Genomic DNA, 7,287 nt, shown 5'->3' on the forward strand with positions numbered 1-7,287 from the left:
TTGTTTCAGCAGCAAGTCAATATTTCTGAGAGCGGAGCTGGACTTGTGATTCTGATGCTCCAAATTACACAGTGAGTTTCATTTTACTTTGTCTTATATGACAACATGCCCAAATAACTTAATTTTATGTCAATAATATCCCATCGCTGTCTGTGTATGTGTAGATTTATTACTCTAGTGGCCTATATGAAACACATCAGCAATTTGCAGCAATATCCCAGTCCTTCAGTGTTGCATTCCTGGATGGATGCAACACTGAAGTGTGCTATTTATACTACTACTACAGTTAATGATACACACTGTTTTTGTTTTTCAGGTGGTTCACAGGGATAAACACTGAGAGGCACCCTGTCCTTTCACTGAAGATGGAGAAAGATGACATCAGTCAACCCTTGTGTGTTCAGTCTCCTAAAGAAACTAACAGACTTTTGAATGGGACAGCGAACCCTCTCACCCACCTACACAATCAGTCTCTTAGCCACACTTTTCAGTTACTCACTTAGTCTTGGTTACTCATAGTGACCGTCATTCACTCAGTCACTTTCTCAGTCAGTCATTCGCTCATTGCAAACTTTTATAAACACACACTTGGACAGTCTGGTTACAACTTGCATTAGAGGGACATTAATTAGGGTTTTTTAATGGAAAATGCCAATTTTAAAAAACAAACAGGCACTGATATTAGATGCATGTATTTGGTTACAATCATGTGGTGAGCATTAGTACATGGCAACAATTACATATGTACTGTACCAAACCATCAGATTCTTAGGCTACAGACATACACCCACTAAAGCTGTCCCATTGGTCTTTAACCATATCATTTTTCCAGTTCAGTCTTCCCAGCATTTTTTGACATGCAACAGTAAGAGGAGCATGTTGATATATTTTGTCTATTTGTGTACAATGTTCAGACAGACCACACTAGTTTGAATATTTACATTTTAAATGACTTTTGAATGTTTAGCTACCTGAATAAACTCCATGCTTTGTTCTATTACTCTATAATTGTGTACAAATGTTTAGCATCATTCATTTATAATGTTAATAAAGTGAGACATGGTTTGAAAGAAACACTTTGAAGTTGTATAATTTATCTTAACATTTGAAGTTACAATTCAAATGGCAGGTCAAGTAACAAGGTTTGTGGAAAAAAAATTTAATTTAAACTCACCGTAGTCCTTACTGTTAGCAGTCAGTTAGTTAAACACAGTGGTCTGAACTGACGTTTCTGCTGCGCTTATTTTATTGCTCTACTAGTGTCTTTGACAAAGCAAATCTACTCAACAGTGACATGTTCCATCTTTGGTTAAAGCATGTCTCAGGTTAAAAAACTGAATATATTCCTGCACTTTGTATAACCTTTGTATCCAGGCAGGCACGTGGCATGTTTGCAATAAGGTGGTTGACTAAAAACATATATACAACTAACTGCATCATTGTTTTATGTCCCAGAGAACCACATGCTAGAGGACGTGAATAAGTGTCATCGCTCTGCAGGAGAAAGATGTTGACGGTTTGGATCGCACTGCTGGGGCTATTCGAGGCCGTGCTGCCAGAGTTTTCCACCCAGTCACTTCTGAAATGGTTAATTATGAACCTGGAGTCTACACAGAGAAGCTACTGGAGGCCACCAAGCTCCTCACTAACACAGGTACCACACAGACATCATGTAATGAAACCAAGAACAGTAATGTGTTTGTTTCTGCCAATAGACTGTGCACTTACATGCAAGTGATTATTCAGTTGTTGTTGTTGTTGTTGTTAATTGAAACTCACTGTAGTCCTCACTGTTAGTAGTCGGTTACACAATTGTGCGTTGAGTTGTACATTTTGCTCTTTATGGTACAAATATGTAAGTATGCCACTTGTGAAAAGTGCAAATTAACAGTAATTTGCATTACTTTTAATTTACACTGCTTTTAGCAGAATTTTCACAAGTGGCATATTTACAGATTTTTATTGTAAACTGCAAAATGGACGACATACTACTCAAAACACTATTGTGTAACTGACTACTAACAGTGAGGACTACAGTGAGTTTCAATTAACAACAGCTACTAAATACCCTTGAAAGTCAAATCACTTGCATGTAAGTCTACAGATGGCTGAAGAAACAACAACAACAACAACAACAACGCAGGGGACAACAACACCCATCGAGGCCCCTGTGCAGGGTCCCCAGCCGTGGCCCCTTCGAGCCTTTCGCTATAAAATATTGCTAGAATCTTAAAGAAATGTATAAATCTGCACAAACAAATTAAAAACATTGAATTCATTCATTTAATTCTGCAGCTGCTGTGAGGGTCGGAGGCAAAGTTGCCATTGTGTGTACATTGAAAAAAATACAGGCAACAACGTTGACACCTGTTTGGTGTGCAGGTACTTTTAAGAGCATGATACATATTTTCTGCTTGTGTATTCTCAGGACAAGGCTTGCTGAGGCTCATTGCACAGGATCATAGCCATGGTTGGAATTCTGAAAGGAAGTGGGTGGCTTTCAATCTGTCCTATGAACTTGAGGCTTTTTTTAGCATGCAGATTTACCTATTTCCATGGCCAAGGATAGTTCAATAAATATTTGTCAGAGGTTGGAGACTCAAGTCGCATGACTTGACGCGAGTTGCAATTTTGAGGCCTCGCAACTTGGTTGACTAACACTTATAAGACTCCACTTGACTTTGACTTGAGGCAGATGACTCGAAAAGACTTGACAGTTTTTATTTAGCTGAATCGCCTATTTGCATTATTGTGGATATTGAGCATGAACAGCTAATGTTTTGAGACATGAAAGGATGGCTTCTAGTGTAGTGTGTGCAACCCAGGCATTGAAGACAGTGTCTAGCAAGACCTAGAAAACAATGCAAGACAGGATTGAGCTCAAAGCTTGTTGAAAGCATTTTCCCATACCTGCGCTGATTTTCTCTCAAGCTTAATATTACCAGACCGTTTCTGATTCAGACAAGACAGCTTATGAATTGACAGCTTTTCATGACAGAGCTTCACTGTTCTGTACGCAGTCCCTCACTAGTTCAAAGTCAATGTAACTCAACCACAGCAGAATGGTCTCTTTCTCTTTAATCAACCATGTGAGAAATGCAATCCTTCAAGACCAGGCAAACAAGATGGTATTTTTCCTTGATGATGCTTGATGTTTGAACAATTTCAGTGTTCTAAATTAATGGATGTATTAGTCTACACAATCCACAGCAGAAAAAAGTAATCATCGGATAGAATACTATGTTTCGTTGTGCAAGCGCCAAATGCGGGTAGATTTTCCATTTGGCGAGTAAATATACCAAAGTAGTCATGTGTTGCAGACAGACACTCAGGCCGTAGTATAACTTGCAGTTTCTTTTATCTGCACACTTTACAACCACAACAAAGCAGTATGTGTTGCTTACAGTCCATCAGCATATTTTTTGCTGCTGTTAAAACCCACTAGTTTCGTGCTAACTACTGCAACTGGAGGAAGTTCCTCTTCTTCTACTATTTCTGCTTCAAAACTCTCACCTTACTCAAAGGCACAACCTGGTGGCAGAATGGCAGAAGTCATACAACATATCCACACACATTAATACTGCATAAAATACAAAATTATGAACCCTAGATCCTGGAAAACATGTTAGATCAGATTATTTATTTTTGTTCAACTAGTTAATTAATGTGAAGTTAATTTATAAAGTTAATCAATCTGCATGATGTTCTTTAGTTTTATGTTGACATTCCAAATTAGTAGTTGATTTTACCCCCCCCCCCCAAAAAAAACCCAACAACAACAATAAACAAGGTATGAACTGAACCACAAATAGTTGTATTTATGAATCCTAACCATAGCCATCCCTAGTTGTAGAGACTAACTAACATGTGCAGTTCTCTCATGACATGGCTTGCCATTGTAACCTTTTCGTGTTTTAAGTGCTTCTTTCATGGTGACTGACTTGTGACTTAATTGACTTTTCTTGCTTGACGTTTAGCATTGACTTGACTTGGCTTACTTGAGTCTAAGTGATTTGTGAGTGAGAGTCACAGTGATTTAAGACTTGCTTGAGCCTTTAAGGTTAAGACTTGAGACTTGCTTGTGACTTGCACATGTGTAACTTACTCCCACTTCTGATTTGTGAACATGAACTACTTTCTCCCAAAGCCACAAACCAGAGACGTAAGACTCAAATTTGTGATGCCATCCGGAATAAAGTCTGGAGCTGCTTCATATACAATGAATGTGAAACTAATTTTGTAGTAATTTTTTAATACCCAAATAAGCTTTACTCTATAGTAAACTTTCATATCTGAAACATAAAATGTACCTGTATACTAGGCTTAGGCAATGTCTACATAATTACTTTGTAAAGCAAGCAGTAAAAGGTAATTTTATGATATATTCTGGTTATTAAACATCTTGAAATTTCATACATCTCAAATGGGGATCTGTATTGAATGGATTGCACAATATTGTAAAATGTCAGTAGAACAATGTATATATTTATTCAGTGTCAAAGTTGATATAAAGATACTTTTACATAGACTGTCTCGTTTTTGTACATTCAGAACTCCATATTTTAATGTGAAATGTCTGTAGATATATTGGGGAGTTGCTTGCAATTACTGTCACATAATGTTTATATAAAGTAAACCCTATACATTAATGGGAAAAGCCGGTAAATATATTGGAGAGTTGATTTTAATTACTGTCAAAAATGTTTATATAATGTATACCCCATACATTTATGGGAAAAGCCTGAAAATATATTGGAGAGCTGCTTGTAATTACTGTTAAATAATGTTTATATAAAGTTAACCTCATACATTAATGGGGAAATGTATGTAGATATATTTGATAGTTGCTTTTAAATACTATCAAATAATGTTTATATAAAGTAAACCCCATACATTTATGGGAAAAGCCTGTAAATATATTGGAGAGTTGCTTGTAATTACTGTCAAATAATGTTTATATAAAGTAAAGATTATTAAAATTATGTTTTTGTAAACTATTATCACATGATCTTATTTTTTTGTACAGTATAAAACCAACATTTACCAGGGATCTACTGTAAACAGATTGAATAATCACATAAAATAAAAGCTTAAAGCTCTCAAGATACCATTAATAGGTGTTAAAGGAGGGTAATTTGAATGTAATTTTATGTAATTTCTCTGTGTTTTACATCCAGAAATCTGTAGTTTGAGTGGGAGTTCTTGTGGATGGATTGGATAATCCTATGAATTTACCAAAGATTACTGTATGAAAACAAGAGTCTTCATTTAAATTAGGTAATTTTAAGGTAGTTCTGCAATCTTTTTCATTTTTTGTGCAGATTTATACATTTGTTTAACATTCTAGCAATGTTTTATAATGAGATTTTATTTTTATTTTATAATGGTTGTACTGTAAAAATGCAGACAATGTCCAAAGTAAGTATCCATATATTTATTTTTGTTTTGTCTCTTTTCTGGCAAATGAATTACACTCAAAATATGAGGTGAGAGAGAAAGTCTGTAACCAGAACTTCACAGAAGCTACAACAAGAACAAAATACAACCAGATGATCTGACAAACAAAAGATCCACAAGGTTTAACATCTGCCATCAATAGAGGACAGAGAGTTAGTGTGTGTGTCCATGTCCTTACATACGTTTTTTTTTTTCCACAATTACAATATTTCACATTTTCTGTGTAATTTTTATTAAAGAAGACGAGCATGTTTAGTTGATCAGATTATTTACACAATACTATCATATGTGTTTTTAAATATCACAGTTATTGTCAATGCTGGTATGTCATGACACCCGCTAAATAAAATATTCATACAGCCTTAAAACATCCTCTTCTCCTCCTTGTTTATGTGACTCTTATGGTTCTGCGATGGTGAAACAAATTGTGGATGTTGTACAGTCTGTTTACACACGGCTGTGTTGCCAAATATGACGATAACAGCATCATAAAATTTTCAGACAACACCACAGTGATCGGACTAATCTAACCATATGGTGCCATGATAACAACCTCTCTGTAAATGTCACTGTATCGTGTCCTGTAGATTGTGTTTATAATGTGTAGACATGAATGTGTACATAGTCTGTGTGTGTCTGTAGTGTTTGGGATGTTGTGTCCTTTGTGTTAAAGGTAGAGAGAGCCAGAACCTGAACCAGAGCCTGAACTTAAACTCCACACGGTGCGTTCAAGAAACACCTGAAAACTCAGCTCTTCTGTGAAAACTTCAACATTTGAGCCCCTTTAAACCTTTTAGCACCTTGTTGATTGTTGCACTTTTCTCTTGTTGTTTATGTTATTTATTATGCACTTCACTACTTGTAGTTGTTTCTTAGTTAAAGAATTAAATTAATTAACCAAAAACAACAAAAAAAATTGAAAAAAAAAATTACAGCACAGCTCTTTCTGAGTCTCTGTCCTCAAAAGTCAAAAGTCAGTAACTTTATTGTTACTATGAAAGCACAACAAAATTGCAATTTCATCAACATCAGATGGTTCGTTTGTATTTAAGACTTTACAAATATTTACTTCACACATTTTAAAAAAGAATAAATAAGGCAGAAATATAAAGATATCAGCGATAAAGTGCAGAATCTGAGCGATATAAGTACAAAATATAAGCAATATAAAGTAACAAATGGTGCAGCAAACAGATATGAGTGATGGTGCGTTGGGGTGTTGCATGTGATCAACGGCTTAAAGTGACATGTAAGTAAATAAACATGACACGTGCCCAATGATGGCAGCATATCAGTCAGTTAAAATAATGTACAGTAGATAAATATTGATAATTAACACTCAATTGTCTCGTCTCACTTGTAGGTCTCTTTAGATAAAAGTGTCTGTCAAAAATCCAGAATCTGTAAATTTGTGGATTTTGTCCTCCATCACTTCCATTGTAAGTGCATTATGAAGGGATCTTCTAATGGTCAGTTAATAGTTGAGTATTAAAGTATACATGGAGCGCTAATTGAATTCTGCACAGATTAAATAGATTTGTAATGTGTTATGACAGACTTGTTGTAGTTCAGTCTGCTCAGGTTTCCTTCAGTCCACATCAGTTGTGGCTCCATCTAGTGGTCACTACAGAAAACATCATTATCCAGAATTGATCTAATATTCTTCAGGATATGTTCATTATGATGGTGTGAGCTGTGTTTTCTTTGAGTCTCTGTCAGACTTGCTTCTCAGAATAAAGTCAAACAGACATTTAATCAACAAAGTTCAGCAACAGACTCAGAAAGCAGCTGATGATCCAGTGAAGACACCAATCATGATCAAGAACATGA

Source organism: Thunnus maccoyii, chromosome 19, assembly GCF_910596095.1.
Source record: "Thunnus maccoyii chromosome 19, fThuMac1.1, whole genome shotgun sequence".
Taxonomy (NCBI): Eukaryota; Metazoa; Chordata; class Actinopteri; order Scombriformes; family Scombridae; genus Thunnus; species Thunnus maccoyii.